Source organism: Lissotriton vulgaris, chromosome 5 (assembly GCF_964263255.1).
Source record: "Lissotriton vulgaris chromosome 5, aLisVul1.2, whole genome shotgun sequence".
NCBI classification, from domain to species: Eukaryota; Metazoa; Chordata; class Amphibia; order Caudata; family Salamandridae; genus Lissotriton; species Lissotriton vulgaris.
In genome coordinates, this window is record NC_141693.1 from 1,028,851,335 (window position 1) to 1,028,869,876 (window position 18,542).

Consider the following 18,542-nt stretch of genomic DNA (forward strand, 5'->3'; position numbering starts at 1 on the left):
ATCTCAGAAGATCCCGCTACTCCTCTAGTGTTACCCTTTCTAGGTGATACAACACCAAAGTTTCACCAATGAACTCTTTGCCAACAATCACTCTCACTTATTCATAATACTAAACAAATGAGTAACCTCACTGCAGTGTGGGTCCATTCACCACCCCCAATACACTTCCCAGGAATTTCCAGACAACATAAAACAATATACGAATAGGTTTGTTAAAATATAAATCGAGAACCAATAATCACCAAACTAACTAATAAAAACCATACCTCTGCTACCAGCAAACTGATCCAGCGGGATACCACCCTGCGGACATCTATCACTATATGCTCATCTGGGCCCATGCACACACTCACTCGTATAGGTCAGTGAAACACCGCTGGGGATCAAGTTTATAGGGCTAAAAATGTAAGTTCATTTTTTTTATTAATTCTCCTACCTTTTACTGATCCGAAGCCCTTTCTTAACTAATGGATCTATTTTAGTTAATTAGGACTTGATGATTATGACATAAATCTCAATTACCTGATTTCTATTTGAAAAACCACAGACTCGGATAGATTTTAAATGTTTATCCAAATTAATCATAAGATCAGACAAATTACAATGTTAACTCCATCATTCGGAAGAAGTAAGATCCCTTTACCAATTTAAACTAAGATTCCACAATAACGGTACCCCAGGAAAGAGAGAATAGAAAGAGAGAGCACATTGACACAATACACAGGATTATATTTACCTAGGATGGTGCGAAAATCAGACCCCTCTGGCCAAGAGTAAATGGGCCCCTTAGAAAGTTCAGGTGACAGGTACTTCAGGACAGGATAGGACAGGATAGATGACCTCTTCTGGATTCGACGCCTGCGTCTCAACCCTCTCTGATACTAACTTCCTCCTCGATTCTTTTGCGATTCTCCTCCTAATCCTATTACCTTCTTGATTATTCCACAGTCTTCTTCTAATTCTATTTTCTTGAATTTCTAAGTCTGCTTCTTCAGGTATTCGATCAGCATTCGGACAGCATCTCGGTCTCTCAACGTTCTGGCTGTGACTGCCATCACTAATCTAACTAACTACCTCAATTATACCTTTCAAATGGCATGAACCACCCCTAAATATTTCAACTTCATGAAACTCCTATTTCGGATTGGACGAGGCTCAGGGGATGATGATCACACCATGCTAAGTTTAATATTTTCTGAAGTTCAATTGTTTAAGTTCCCGCCCATTAATTTGTTCTCCCAAGCACCCATATTAGCAAACTTTTATCGACAGCATTGTATACAATTTCACAGCTGTCCATTGAATCTTCAGGATGTTCAACAGGTTCCCAGGACATGTGTGGAGAATGTCCTTGGCCGGGTCCCAAGACTTGAGCTCACTACTTCGGAGTTGTCTCTTTTGCTTATGCACCAAGACCCACGTGGGTTTTAGACTTTACTATCTTCCGGAGGCCCAAATACGTACTAATAGAGAGGTCAAAAGACAAACTATTAGAATAAAAAAATGTATTAATTCACTGTATACACCTATCTCTACTCTAATCCCATCTACTTATAAAATCTTTTTATGCATTATCCCTTAGTATATATCTTGTTTTAGTTTCAGCAAGGCAGATGCTTAGCACGTGACTTTTCAAGTGGCCATGTTAATTGCTATTGCGCAGAAGCAGAGTTTTCCCTCCAAGCGTTATGACATCATGCAGCTGACGCATGCGCAGTACATTTTCCCGCTTTCTGCAGCCATGTTTAATCACTCTCTGGTTACTTGTTAGTAGAACACAAAGGCAAGCTTCCCCTATTTGTAAAATGTATGGAATGTTGTGCAAAATTAGTATTACAAATATTATTAATACCTTGTTACAGGATTATATGAGAGGATTACTTCCGAGCAAGTCTCTTTTATACGAGTCCTTGCTCCATCACACCCTAGACTGGATTTATCCTACATCAAAGATGTGAGCCTAGTGGTGAAAACATCAGCTTTCTTCTATGATTTAAAAGCAATCAATTTATATTAGTTTTATTTATAAACCTGGTATGGGGTTAGACAGAATATCAGAAACAAAAATATTGCGGGACAAAATATTGTGTCAAGAATATCGAGGACAAAAGTATCATGGAGATAAGTTTCTATAGGTAACCAAAGTTTTACTATATATAACTGTGCCTATATGTAACTTGATGCTATGTATATCTTCAAGGTACGTAGATGTGGAGTTAAGAGTAGTAAATCTATACTTGTTTGCACATAGTTTCTCAATATTTTGGTCCTCAATATTTTTGACATGATATTCTGTCCACACAACATTTTTGTTTCTGATATTCTGTCAGTGTTCCCCAGGTCCACTATTAAGACATCAGGCATACATTCTATTATGAGTTGATCTGCTGTTTGCATAAAACAGTAGGTGTTGTGTCAAGGAACGTCAATGTCTCCTGTATACACATTAAAGTAACCCCAACTTCCCCAAAGCCCATCACAGAAAAGCGGAGATGCATTTCAATGAGTGAAAATGAAATGACATCATCAATGTCCAGTTCATTGTTTGGGGGCCAGCAGTTCATTAAACTAAGTCCAGATTTGCCAGTATCTCCAGTAGTATATAACCATGTAGCATTTATTTCCCATTACCAAGAGTTCCAAGGGACTTATAGTTCAAAATAGCTGTAGATCCTTCGGTCAAGGCGGATATGCCATTAGGGAGTCCACTTCGAGGGGACAGTTCAGCAGGGATTCCCAGAGAGTTGTGAAGTCTCTGGTCAATTCTGTTTTTGTGTCTGTTTTTCCTTGACCAGAAGTCAGGAATGCCATTGAATGATAACTGGGGAGTCTTTCTGCTTCTATGCTGGTACAGTAGCAGTGTTCACAGCTCCCAGGCAGCTTCAGAATATTAGTTTGTCTACTCATTACATGTCTTGTTTCATTTAGCACAACTATCCCTATAAAAGGCTGTGGAGTTAGAGGTACAAAAATGTTTTGGGGAGGGTAGCCTAAAAAATGGTTGCAACCCCATCAATATTTAATTTTAAAAAAGGTCTTATCTTGGGGCATTTTCTTCATTTACGGAGTAGATCACCTGTACCTCAGTGTTCCCACCAGCATAGAGGGCTTACTGAGTGATGTCACGTCTGTAGTTTAGCACGGTGAATATACCAAACATAGAGTAGTTTGTAGTGGGCCTCCCTGTCCAGGATACTATATCTTCTCTGACTTTAAACCAGTGAAGTTGGATGTACCATGTAGATCCTCTTAAGCTCCATCATTGTATAATATATATGTGGAAGCTCTTGCCCATCCTTCATTTTTACAATTGTGTCATATGAACAGGGTACGCAGATGATCATCGAGATGGATGACACATTGGTACACATAGAATTAAACTTCAAAACGTGTCTCTTAGAGTCACTTCATGGATTGAGAAAATGCCCCCAGAATCAATAAGATCTAAATTATGATTTTTGAAGATGCACATACTGATTGGTGTATATAATGGCGGCCTTTGCAATTAAATCATTCCGATCCCTTCAGCAAAGAACTTATTGGTCATATTGACACTACCTTTAGTTTGAGACCCCTGCTAGAAAGAATAATGCCATCTTGTGTTTATTATTTAAGTTACTCAGGAAATGTTGTCCTTAGGCAATTAGGTGACAACAACAGGCTTTATTTAAGCCTGCCCAATTGTCATCTATGCAAATTGCAACAGTTCAGAAGTTGGTATCATGTTCATTGTTAGTATTGCCTATGCATACTTGAATGTTGCCAATTTTGCCGATGATTGTTGGCTATCTGTAAACAAATTTGTTGCCTAAGGTCCCACAATTTAAAAGAGGTAGGTTGAGTGGTGGTTCATTTTTTTGTTGGTGTCGCAAACCATGGAACTTGCTGCTCACTCACCTTAAGTCTCAACCAAATAATCTGGCCTTCATGAAAGCACTAAACACCTGACTTTTCAATTTATAAGCCAGATTGAAACCAATGCAAATATACCTAATTTGATATACCCAGTGATAAGACACCATTCAAGTAACTGTTTGCGCTCCTCAAACGTTTTAAAAATATTAACATACCATTTTATGCAGTTTGAACTGAATTACACTATAAGGACCCTGGTGGTGGTATGAACCTTAGTGAGTGGTGGGGAGAGAGCCACTGTAGTTCAATACACAATGTACCAGTAGATTTTCAGGGTGTTAGCACAATGCTGTGCAAACTGGATGCTACCCACCATGCATGATGAGAAGCCCTTCCCAATGTCAGTGGGATAGCAGACCAAGACCACCAGGCTGTCAATTCCTCCCAACTCTGTCCTCTGAGCACTGTCAAAAGCAGAAAGCATGGAGTGTCAAGTCACTGCTGAAACTTCATTTTGTCACAGCCCTCTTTGGTCTGATGCTTTCCCACATCATCCTTCAGTGATGTTATGCTCTGGCACTATCCTGAATTTGCAGAACTTGCCACTATCATCTCCTGCATCGCTTCATGTATCATCACAGCACAAGGATTACTTGGAAGACAAGAACCTTAGCAGAGACTTTTAATCTTGTTTCAGCTCTGAACACATTATGGAAACAACTATGGGGGCAGGAGTAGATGACACTCTAAAGTGTTTTGACAAAAACAGCAGCTATCACTTAATTATTTTAGACCTTTCTTTAGTCTTCAATACCATGGAATCTTGCTCTACACTGTAAAGGAAAGACTCAGAATTAAAAAACCTGACCCCCCCTGTGTCCAGTGATGTCTTGAGAGAAGTGAGGAAGATTCAAGGGTTCCCAAAATGGAACCTTATTGGTATATCTACTCTGGGAGACGTTTAGAAGGGGGAATCTATGCTTTGTATTCTAATCTACTTGTTGGGTTAAACCATTCTTCCCATTTTTGTTCTCTGCCTTGCTGCTCAGCCAGTGGTGAGGTCATTAGAATGCTGGAGTGTTGGTGCTTGAAGTGGAAGAGTCAGTTGGAGTGTATGGGCTGAGTAGCAAGGAGGCTGCTACTGGTGGGGCATTATATGGAACTTACCATCTTCCGGTAACTTGTAACTGAAGCTGTAACTTGAAGAATAAATCTACAACCCTTTTCTACAACACTTTCTATTTGACAAACTTCGTTTTAACACTGGCGACGAGCAGTGAAGACCCAAGTGATAAGGAAACTTAATGCAGGACCACAAGAACTCTGAGGTGTCACTAAAAACAAAGAAGAGTTTAAGATGAAAACAAGAGGATGAAGTAATTGAAGACTTAAGATGAGAGCCTGTAATGAGGAATTGTGCCTTGTAGCCTCACAGGTGTCTATTTCAACAGCCAGCCTACAGCCAGCGCAGTGTGCAGCAGAAGCAGTAAACTGTTTTCATCCTTCAGACCTAGAAGATAACCTGTGCATCTGTGCACAGACATTTGTGTACCTTCCCAAATGAACTAATAATACTGAGGAAATGGTCAGCGTGTATCCAAAAAAAGAGGAAAAATGTAGGGCAATGAAGATTTGGCAACCCAAAGTAAAGTCAGTTTGATTAACAACTGGTATGGGCGTTTGATGTACATCGTGTAGCACAACAAGGATCTGAAGTTTCAGCACCATCAAGACTTTCGACCTGCAGGGAATGTTTGACTTTTTATCTTTGAAACAAGTGAATTTGGAACCGGTGGTGAGCAAACAGCTGTGTGAGGCATTTACTGGAGAGGGTTAATTGCTGGCATTGACGCACTGTGGTAAGCGTAAATTTGCATTGACTGTTGGTAGCGCGAGTGTGGTGCGGCATTTAAAACAAGGGTGCGAGGGTTGGTGTGCATTTTCCCCAAGCACGTGGGGAGTAAATCCTTCTTGTTCTGTGGCCTTCGTTTTAACTGCAAGCGAGAGGTTAATTGAAAATTTGAACATATGCTTTTGATGGTGGATTAACACATTTGTGAGGTAAGAGTTAGAACTGGGAAGAAGGAAATAAAGGTAACACTGACAAAACTATAAAGTACTGATTTGCTGTGGTGACTGGAGTCGGGGATACAAAGGAAATATTGTCCGGGTGGGATGGTCGCTCACTGGAGAAGGAAAAATTATGTCTCTGGCTTTCGTTAAGTTTTACATTGTCATTCTGTTGTGACAGTGGGGGTATGTTTTTATTGATGGTATGGTGAATTTGCTGACTGCCTGTGTGTTCTTTGCCATATAGAGTTTGTTACTGTCCTGGTGGGAGGATTCTGACGTCCTTAGATGTGACTGAGACTTTACCATCTTTAAAGTTAGAGGGGGTGAGTACTGTGGTGGTGAGTCCACAAGGTGGGTTAGGTTATGCCCCCTGTCTAGGAGATTAATTTGAGTGGTGTAATACCCTGTGTGTTATTTAGAGGGGAAATACCCTGTGTGTTTGCCTTGACGTGAGGCAAAGTGTGTTGGATGTTACCCACTGTTTAGGGATGAAAGACATCCCGTGTGTTGTGCCTTTAACTGTGCGTGTAGTGCCTGAATGGGAGGTGAGGTGGGGATGTTACCCACTGTTTGAGGTGTGATAGATACCATGTGTGTGTAGTGTGCCTTGAGTGAGAGACAGGGTGGGTTAAGTTATGCATTGCCCACTGTTTAGGGGTTGTAAAGAGACCCTGTTTGTGTGTAGTTGTACCTTGAGAGTGAGGCGAGGTGGTGTGATATACCCACTGGGTATCTGTGCATAGTTGTGCTTGGAGTATGAGGTGAGGTGGGTGAGCACCAACTGTTTTAAAGTATGGAACTTTTACTTTGTGTTTTTCTTAGATTGGAAGGGCGTGTAGTTTTTGATAAATTGTATTGGACGTGCTGTGTGTGTGTTTTGTCATCTTGCATTCAAATGATTTTCTATTATCATTATAAGGGGAAGATGTGTTCTAATCTACTTGTTGGGTTAATTTATCCTACCCAGTGTTGGTGCTTGAAGTCGCATAGTCAGTTGGAGTATATGGGTTGAGCAGTAAGGAGGCTGCTCCTGGTGGGGTACACCAATGGAGTGGTGTGGTGCAGCGGCCAGGGCAGCTGACTTCCGAGCACAGGGCTCATGGTTCGATCCCCGGCTCCGGCGGCAGCTCAGCTCCGCACTGTCTGACTCTGGGCAATAGCTCACTTAATTTCCACGATGGCCCCCAGTGCCTTGAGACCCGTAAGGGTGAGTAGTTTGTGCTTTACAAATATGGATTAATATGGAACTTTCCATCTTCCTAAAGCTGTAACTTGAAGAATAATTCTGCAACCCTTTTCTACAAGACCTGTCTACTTGGCATACTTCATTTTAACACTTAGCCTTGCTGAAATGCAGGCTCAATATGAGTTATCACCCACTGAAAAGATTTTAAGTTTTTCCAACTCAGACATGCGCTACTGACGCATATTTCCAACACACTCTGATTACAGAATCCTCGCCTCTGGAGGACTGCAACAGCACATAATCATTACTGAAAAAGACCATCTCACTTATACATAAAAAATTGATTTATAACTCTCCAGACACACTTTTTACTTTACGTTCTAAATGGGAGATTGATGTTGGGCACTTTTTGGAGGATGAGTGGGAAGAAGCCACCGGGGCATTTCGGGAGGTGGCTATCAGATCAGGGTTTTGTCTCATTCAATTACCGCTCATATTAGCCTGCATCAACATCCATGCCATGGGTCATAGCCCATCAGATCTATGCTTCTGCAGATGTGGGGAGATGGGTACGTTTTTCCATACCATATGGGCCTGACCTATGATACGACCCTACTGGTTAGTGTTGCAGAAACTAACCGGGGAGATACTAGGAATAGAGGTGCCAGATTTAGCCAAAACATGCCTGCTACACATCTGGGGGATGACCCGCCACCTCAATACAATAAATGATGGTTATCTTTGGGTCTGTTAGTGGCTAAAAGGAATATAGCATGTGTGTGGGGCTCCCGAGACACACAAGTGGTGGCGGGGGGGGCATGCAATGGTGCATGGTAACTGGAAAAACTACATAGCAGGGCTGAGGGTGCCCCAAAAATGGGAAAACATGTGGTCCCCATGACGATCATATTGGGGAGTGATGGAGGAAACCTTGGAGAGTCCTAGAGTCCATGACAGTAATGCTCCTTGAATTGTAGACCACAGGATAATGGCTGGATATTGTAAATTGTCACTTTGGTCATCTTGCATTAAATGCATAACCAATCTATTGCTGTAATATCCCTTGGGGATTCATGTCTATGCTTTACTGCTTGTTACGTGTGGTATTTTATAAACTCAATAAAAAGATTTATATATTAAAAAATTAATTAAGAAAACTGTGCATTTAGTCTCATATCCAAAAATGTGTTAATTTGTTAACATTGCGAACCTTCTCTAAACCGATTACTGTAACACGTTTTGTACCACAAGGCTCAATTTCAGCATCCTTTCCTTTAAAAAATCCTAGGTCCTTTGTAATGGAATAAGGAATGCAATATAGCCTCTATGCAGATGATATGTTTAAATTCTGAAATTTTAATTTGTTCTTTCATCTAACCAATATACCAGAGTGGTTAAAAATCAGGTACTTGAATCTAACTGAACTCAAAACTGGGACCTGACCTAGAGTTTGACGGATGGGCTAACCTATCAGAAGCTTGATCAATATCCCTACTGCCTTACTACAAGTGCCATAGGATATAATATGCTTGTTATAAAGTGGGTGGGATATCTGTCACATAACAGAGTGCCCAGCAGACTCTAAATTAGGCCCAAAGTTTCTACTTTTCTCATTTAATCCTTTCTTTCATTTGAATGAACACTGGATTAATGAGCTATATGAAGCTGATTTTTAACCTCAGATCATAGAATCAACCAAATCCTAAGGAATCATATTAGATCGGGAATTTAGGGGGTCATTTGGCATTTTTAAAAAATGGAACATCACAGAGATTCTGCAGTGCCCCCCCCCCCCCCACATACACACTTGTGGTTCCCCGATTCCATTTAGAAATAGGGGAACTGTAGGGTTTCTTACAGCAGATACTCAGCTGGCTCTGCTTTCAGAAATCTATAACCTGATGGCATGCCCACTACACAGGGTGTCAGGTCATTGTAGTGGGTGCCAAGCTATATTTGGTCTGGCTGAAGGTTACTAGGTTTCTCAACCTGGGACCACCATGGAAGTCATGACAGTCCTGGTTAAGAAACCTTCCCTGTGCAGAAGAAATCTTGTTCTTTTATTTTCCTAAAACAAACTCAATACATAGAGAAAATGTTTGCAGAAAACAACAAGAAAATATCAACCAGGATGAAGTTCAGGTTTTCTGATGTCACATTAAGCAGTTCAGCCACTAGGTGGCTATCTTTTGTTCTCCTTTTTAACATACAAAGGTTAATGCTTTCTTTGTAATTCTTAGTGCATGAGGCTAGAACGTTGGTGGTAGGCAGGAGTCACATGAAAGCTCGGCTTGTTTTGGGCTCGAGAGTCCAGGATGGCCTTGAGCTGAGCCAGAGTCGGGCCGCTGGCTCTAGTGCGGCTCGAGCCTTCAAGGGCTTGCCCACCTCTAAGCGGCACGTTGGGTACTGAGCAGTATTTTAAGCAACTCCTCACTGACTTCATAAGCTCTTCCGATAATTGGCAAGAATCACACATGGGAAAGAGCTTGGTGCTTGGGGTCAGCTAAGAAAGCCGCAGGTGGTCTCAGAATCACTGGAGCTGAACCATCTCCCGAACAGATGGGGCAGATGGCTTGCCTGGCAGTGCCCTCCCATGTGTTTCTTTGTGTGTGAGTCGGCCGAGCTGTGACAAGCCAGTACCTAAAGATTTCCATTTTCATCATTTGTTTACTTTGTGAAGTGTGAACCAGAACCCAGGGGGCGCCAGAGGGCATTACAGATGTGAGAGGTTGTGCCTGTTACGCACAGTACTTTATAAATAACATATGCACAAAGGAATTATATAAAGGGGTACAGAGGAGAGGACATCTTAAGTTCAGAACTGAAAAACAATATTTGGGGTTTATGACAAAGTGCAGCAGGGGGAGCAGGGTACAAATGAGCTTACATCTTATTAAAGTCAGAACTGTGTGCACAGATGTCTCGCGTGTGGACTCTCTTTGGGTGTCCTGGCATCGCAAAGGGGCATCTCGCTTAGATTCGGGGCCAGTGGTGTCACGAGATGGGAGCCGGACTGTGGCTACACGGCTCACGAGCTACAACAGGAGTGTGTCTCGGCCCTGCAGTGTCCAACATTGACACACTGAGGAGGCTGTGGAAGTGGAGAGGGTGTGGGAGTGAGGTCTCACCTCCGGCATTGCACGCCTCACCACTTGTCCTATATGTAGGGAATTACGGGGGGTTACATTTATGGGCGGTCCTAGCTGAAGCCAGAGATCTTTCATGGGGTGCACACCCGCTTTGAGGCCCCGGCTCTTTCAGTCTTGCACTAGTCTCTTGAGGCATGTCTGAGCTGTCATATGGGAGACAGGGCAACACCACTGGAGGATGGGGTCAGGAGGATACTTCCAAGGCATGGCTAGACAGAGCAACCAAGAACAGCCTTGAAAAACAAGCCGGTGAAAGTGGCGCCGAACAAAACACGGCTTCTTTAATTTGCTTCCCCGTGAAATGGATCCATAGAAAAAAGTGGTGCGTGGTGCGTGCATGCCACAGCGAGCCCGGGTTTCAGTTTCAATGATCGCGCCCGTGTCGTGTCTGGGCACGATAATTGAAACCACATGATGGGCTATTGGTGTCTATTACGCGCACCAAGCGTGTAATAGACACCAATAGGCCGTGGTCAGAGCAATTCGTCCGTCTTTGGCCAATAGCGTGCAGTCTTTCATTAAAAGATGCAGGCTAAGGCCAATGGGGTAGCTAAAAAGGAAACGCACACGCACAAGCGTGTGTGATTCCTAGGCCAGCTTAGATTCCCCATTTTTCAATGGCTAAAGATCTTGCTCTGCACGGGCACTGCTGCGCAGTGCAATGCTAGGCGCAAGACCTAAAAAGGTTGTGGAGTGAACACATGAAACATGGCAAAGATTAGTGCTTCAGATGGAGCTGCCACACTGGTGACTGAAGTCAGAGAGATCCCTGTCAGCTCGGCATCCTTGCAGACCCTCTGACAGGGGAGTGGAGGTAATGGCCTCTGCTGACATGGTGGGCTGTCAGCCACCAACCAGTGTGTAAACGACCCCATTAAGCTTGAAGTTCACAGCAAAAATCTAGCAAACGGGGCATTTTCCAACTCAAATTACTACAAACCTTTTCTACAGGCATCCAACCTGAAATATTCAGGGCAATTTCTAACTCTTCGGGCCTCATTTATGAGAAGTGATGCATCGCTGCATTAAAGCAGCGATGCGTCACTTCTCAGTGCACCCTCCTTGCGAGATGATTGATGCGTCATATTTACTGTATTTACTGTATGACGCATCTTGTGCAAGGAGTTAGAGATACGTCAGTATTTCTGATGTATCTGTATGGCGCAAAAGTGAAGCATTGCTGCAGTGTGTCACAAAAGTGACGCAACTCCAGCAATGTGTCCTTTCACATGGGGCAAGCCCCATGTGAAAGGGCCTGCATCTGTCTTACGCCTGCTGTGAGGCAGGCGTAAGATATTGACGCATTTGTGTCCTAGAAGTGGCGCAGTGAAATCTTATAGATTTCACTGCGTCACTTCTATGACCCTTCCTTGCGTCAGAAAGCCCCCCTGCATACATTATACCTGGCGCAGGTATAATGTGGCGCAGGGGTTTACAAAAGACGCATCTACCTAGATGTGTCACTTTGCAAATATGGTGCAACAAGGCACATTTTTTACGCTGCTGGTGCGTCACAAAAAGCGACACACAGGCGGCGTAAAAGTGACGCAGGGGTCTCATAAGTAAGGCCCCAACTTTCTTGACTGCAGCAGTGAGTTTCTCAATGGCCTTCTCAAGAAGAGCCCTGCAACTTTAAAGGGTGTCCTCACTGTTGCATCTAGGGAAGCCTCTAACTCCCATAACTAGGGCCAAATCAGTCCAGTCCTGTCATCACCAAATTGACTCCTTACTTTGGCAAGACGAATCTATGAAACCATCTGCTTCACATACAAAAAACCAATTTCCAACTAGGTATAACGTATAAAAGGTTAAAGAGGTATTGGGTGACATACCTAATATGTCATATCACACAACAAATATAAAGAACATATGAAAGCTTTGAAGAGAAGAAAATACCATGTAAAAGAAAACAGGTTATTTATATGTGGAAGTAATAGAGGACATAAATTAAATATTCAACACATAAATATAAAATCGCATATGAATTCCGTGTGAAAAGGTTGAACACACAGTGCTGATGAGTGAAGTAATGAGACCTAAAAACATGATGAAACAGACTGGTACAGCATTAAATGTACAATGTAATTCGCAGAGTACATAAAATAAACCAAGTTCATGTAATTCCTTGTTTTGTATTATGCAAGGAAGGGGAATTCTGAGAATAGTATTTGTTGTCGTCATTGTGTCAACTGTGTTTTTACACATAGAGTAACTGATGGGTCCTCATTAGGACCAAACAAAATTAAACTGAGCACACATGGGAATCCTATGTGTCTGTGTTGACTAAAATGCATTGAAAACAATCATGATATGCTTAATAATGGGGCTAGCATTTCTGATATATGGTGAAGAGGTGGAAAAGTACCTTAAGACTTCACTAGAGGTAATGAATACCAGAAAAAACAGGAAGGAGATAAATTAGGAGGTCAATGTAAAGGTCAAAGAGTGAGAGCTCATGTCTGAGTATAAACTAAAGAATTATGTGGATTTGATTAATTTTACCTTCTATGCTGTAAGTTGTTCGCTGTACCATTCTGTTTGATCACATTTCTTCACCCCTTTGACATGACCACCTATAGAATTGGTTATTTATTTGTAGAATATTTTGCCTATATGCTATATTATTGCCATATAGAAATACATTTCTTTCTCTTTGCATGGTCTTTTCTTCGCTTCAAATGTTTTATATGTTCTTTATATTTGTTTTGTGACATATTAAGTACAGTACACCATTATACCTTTATAAATGATACTTTGTTGGCCATTGTCTTTGGAATAACCTACACACACATGCATCCCAAGGCTTACATATTGCTCCCATAAATTGTTACACACAAAACTCTACATATAAATCCCCCTAAATATCTCTCACAGAAACTTACCAATTCCATGGGATTCTGCATGGTTACAAGTAAATGTAAATATTTGACTCGGATATTATGAAAATGTTCTCCAAATTGTGACTTTTTCTAGACCATAAGTCTAAGCTATGGAATTCTTTACTTGCAACCATTAGCATGCGTAACTCCTTCAACAAATTTAAGGAATCCCTGAAATGCACCTTCTCAAAAACAATCCATGTTATTCTATGTGAAGATGCTTGCATCTAATAATGAATTGTATATTGTCGTGGTATGCATATATGGCGTTATTTATAGTCAACATATACTTACCTAGATATGCTTATTTCGTTGATATTTTGTTTGCTGATATTTTTGCAATTAAATTTTGCTAGCACAATATTTAAAACAAATGTTCTCGTACTACAATATCAAAACCTATATTCCACAAATGTTATCCGAATGCTACTGTAGCTGGAAAATGACAATGTGAACTTGGTTGTTCCATGCATATTCTGTATATTGTCAAGGATAAGCATTGTTAGGACATGCCGAATATGACAGTCTTTTAGAAATGCTGAATAAAAACAGTATCCTTGAATTGTAAATCAATGTATCAATGTTATAATGACTATAAATGTGTCAAAATGTCTCTAAATGTTGTAGGTGCTCCAATATCTATGAGTCCTTCCTACCCCTTTGGTCAAACGTTAAAAATAAATAATTTGACAACATAATTTTCTGATCAGAATACCAGAAGCAGTGCTGATAACAGCCATAAGTCATTCCCATTCGTATAACATCAAAATAACATTGAAAAAAATGAAAGAGTGATTGTCAAACAAAAAAAGTATAGCTAGAACAGAGTTTGGGTGTGACAAGCCAGTGATTTGTCTCCATTTTTTCCCCTCATATGATTGTTGGTGAATCAGCTCTGAGGACATCAAGCTAGGGAGTCTGACTGGGAATTAGTGACGTGTCAGCTTCATTAGGTAAGATCTGACTTTGCCAGAGTATGCTTCATGGATAGTGAATAAAACCTTACATTTTAAATTGGACATCTACTAGTAGCCAGTAAGGGGAAGTTTCATCTTCTCTGGCTTGTGAAGGTTAAACAATTAATTTTGTCAGTGTGGGTTTGAAGTTCTATGCTGTTTGGCAACAAGCTCATTTTAGAGATCAGAGTAGATGACATTACAGCAGATCAGGAGTACCTGGATTAATGTTCTTGTTAGTTCAACTCACTGTTCACTTTGAGAAGTCAGATACTTTTCGAAGGGCAGAACATATTCTCACCATATGCAATTGCATTGAATTCGGGGCAAAAGTGATAGTGGTGTCAAAACGCTTCCCCTGATTTCTTACTTTTGGTGACATTAAAAAGAGGGTTTTCAAGGCCAACTGGCCGTAAAAAGTACAGCTCGAGTCTCTGCTTCATAGAATACCGAAAACGACACCACTCATGCACATGAAACTCTCCAGTCTGTTGAATACATGGTACGAGCATGAATCTCAAGGCTGTTTTTTCAAATAGAAGGATGTTTGTGTCATCAGCATATAATTAGAAATTCACCATGTACTGCTCAATGAGCTGCACTGGGAGCATATGAAGATATCGAAAAAGAAGTTGTTAAAGGGTTGATCCTCAAAGGACACTGTAAGACACTGGATGTTAGACTATTTGAATCATCTTATCCTGAAAGTTTGTCTGCTGTTAGTAAGAAATTATTTGATTAATTGGAGCGCAGATCTGGAATGCGCCTGGTCATTTTTCAAGCGTTTTCAGCAGCGTTGTATGGATGACGATGTTGTGGGTAGTAGAAGGGTCAAGGAGAATAAGGGTCATTTTATTTTCCATATCCATGGAGAGGGGTTCTTCCCATATGCTGACCATGGGGTTAATAATGTTGTATTTGGAGGACCAGAAATTACCGCACAGACAAGGAGGCATTGAGCATGTTGGCTGTGTGTGCTGAAAGAGTAGTGAATAAATAATTGAAGCAATTGTCTGAGCAGAAGGTTGTATGTAAGAATATTGACTACCAACGTTTTTTGTTGCAAAAATATTGATGTCAAAATGTAGCCATCGAAACTATCAATGTTACAAGCATACAATCTAAGTACAAAACCATTGCCTAGAACAATATAGAAAGAGATTTTGATTTTGGCTGCGTGGGTACTCCATTGCAATGGTGACAGAATAACCACTTCTCCAAACTGAAGGTCTGCCTGCCTGGTTCAATTATGGGTGGATATTAAATATATCAGTGATAATGACTACTCCATCTCTGTTGCAGACATAGTCCTCCAACAGCCTTATGGCGTAAGGGCTGTCAGAGGTTTGGCTATTTGACTGTCCTCCTGATTTCAAGTGTGAGTTTGAATGGCCAGTTTTTACTCCTGTTTACTGCTGTTAAAAACGTGGTGAAAAGGGACTGTAAAAACATTTAAATGACCACCCCCACCTGGGGAGAGAACAAAATCCCACTTTCGGATTTTTTTTGTGGAAAACAAATGTTTAAAGTTTGATGGATGGTACCTTCATTTTGATGGTACCTTTCCCTCAAATGTTTAACAGATTGACAGGAATTGCAGTGATTGTGGTATATGACAAAGTTTACAGTGTCCACAGTACTGGCGGACAACTTTAAATTTGGAGGCAGGCCCCAAATACATCAGGAGTCAAATACTATGCTATACCAATGGATTTGCCTCAGCCCACCAAACTGAAAATCACCCTACTACTATCTAAAGGTGACTATATATTTTTTAAGGAAAGGTATTGGTGAATATTAGCATTTAAACTTAAAACAAAAGTTAAATAGAATTCTTTTCACAAATAATATACTACATTTTTTCCTGTAAAAATATGACATTACTTATATGTGTAATTTAAAAGCATGTTTTAAATTTTACAAGAATAATTTAGAAAAGACTTTTACTTTGAAAAACTATCAATTCGTAAAACTAGTGTAGTTCATAAAAAACATAAACCATATTAATTTTTATTAAAAGACATAATTTTAAAAAGGAGAAAAGTCTACTTTTGAAGTCATTTACTCACTTTAAACTAAATAACAGACACTATAAACATAAGTAAGGTTCATAGTGTGTTCACCCTCTGAAAACATTTGAAAACATTATGAAAACAATTGTATATAAACCTATATTCTTCTTGTTCACATAATTAAACAAAAATAATACTTTACTTTTTTTTTATTCTTTCACAACATGTTTTATAAACATATAGAACATAATTACAAAATTCAGAGTACAACAAAAAAATGGACAAATGCCAAAGATTATACTACACATACCTTCGCTGTGAGCAATGTGAGGTTGGCCAGAGGACCTTCGGTGAGGCTTTGCGCCCAACCCCCTGCACACAAGTCATGTATAGCTGGGGGTTGAGTGCAGGGTCTGGGTTTCATTTTGAGTAAAGCAGACCTACTAACTTTTTTAAATGGTCAGAACACCAAAATAAAACAAGCATTTGCAATGCAATAGGTCTCGCATTAGGAAAGTTTGAGCTATTGGTATTGTAAATGACACATTTTTTATTTTTGTGTTGGTTTTAAAAATAGCGGAAATAATAGCTTTGTCATTACAATGCCAATAGTAATAACTTTCGAAAATGTGACACCTATAGCATTTTTTTTTTTTTTTTAATATTTATTAAATTTTCAAAGAAATTTTTCCAAGTATTCCAACGTATGTTTACAGCACATTCCATTTCCTCTGGTGGTTCTATATACATTTATATATACATTCCATTACTTTAAAACATAAAAGAAAAACAGAGTAAATATTCATCCAACCCTCAGATGTAAACTACATGCTACCCAACCCCAAACCATATTCAGAACAACTAAAAAGGGAAGGGAAACAGACAGCTGCAAAGATTAATTATATACCACACTTTCTTATACTATACAAGGTTTATCCTGCTATTTTTCCACCTCGTGATAGGTTGCCATATTGTATCGCCTAATGCTTTAGCCCTTCTGCCTTTCCTGGCGTATATTGCTTTTTCTAGATTGTATATAGTGAGAAGGCTGGCTATCCAATCTGAAAATAGTGGGGGAGCCTTATTCAGCCAATTCCTTGCTATGCAGATACGAAAAACTGCAATTGAAACAAAAATAAACTCTACTGGCATAGCTTCTGCCGTGTCGACCACCCCTAAAATAATTAGTTTATCTCCGAGTTTAATCTTAATCCTCAGTGTTTTATCAAAAAATTCTTCAATGGCCATTTTCAAAGTAAACAATTGTGGACATTGCGAAAACATGTGTACAATATCTGCCCCATTCGCGTTACATCGAGGGCATGTTATTCCCGTCGTCCCACCCCACTGGGCGATCCTAGCCCGGGTATGATAAAGTGAGAACACTGTTTTGAAATGCTGTGATTGAAGGGTTGCCGAGCATAACACTGTTCTACCCAAATCCAATGACTCCTGAAAAGTTTCTGAGCCTGACCCCAATTTTTCCATCCATTTCTGCGAATATTTCGCCCTTTCATCTGATTTGTTTTCTTTCAATTCAGCATATAATTGTCTTATCGTACATTTATTAGTTGTTCCTATATATTCCATAAATTTGCATTGTCCCATCCCTGCTGTGCCACCTTGCTTTTGTGTTAAAAAACTCCTGGTTTGAAGATATTTAAAAAAACTATTTTGCTCTAAACCAAATTTCGTTTTGAGCAACCCAAACTGTATCATATTACCCTGACTATCCAGTAGGTTCCCTATCTTCACTATGCCTTTATTGTACCAATCATACATAGTGGCATCCTTAAAGATCTCCCTCGGCAAAGAACAGTTTGTATATAATCTTGTATAGTTGTTATATCTACCTAAACCAAATTTTTTGGCCACTCCTTTCCACACCCTATATGCCGCTTCCAAGGTCTTAAATCTCGTGTGTTTAAAATACGTGAAGTCAGTTGTATTTAAGAACCCATTCTCCGCCTCCTCACCCAAAAGTGTCGTATAAACATTGGCTAATCCTACGTCAGTTCCCGCTTAATGTTCTGAACCTCCCCCACCTAATAACACCCTGCTATACTGTAATACTGCTGCCCAATAATAGAGCCTGAAATCCGGTGCTCCCCAACCCCCTTTTTCCCTATCTACAGTTAAGTGCCTATAGGCTCTCCTTGTTTTCCCTTTAACCCAGATAAATTTATTCAGAATCGCTTCCAACTTGTTAAACCATATAGTATCAAAAAACAAAGGTATGGATCTAAATAAATACAAAACTTTGGGGAATGTTACCATTTTGATAACGTTAATTCGGCCCATTAAGGTCAGGTGTAGATTATTCATTCTTTCTGTATTTGTTTTAACTTTTTCCAATAGCGGGCTCATATTGATTTCTACTAACCTATCTAAATCAGCTGTGATCTTCACCCCTAAGTATGTAACTTCGGGTG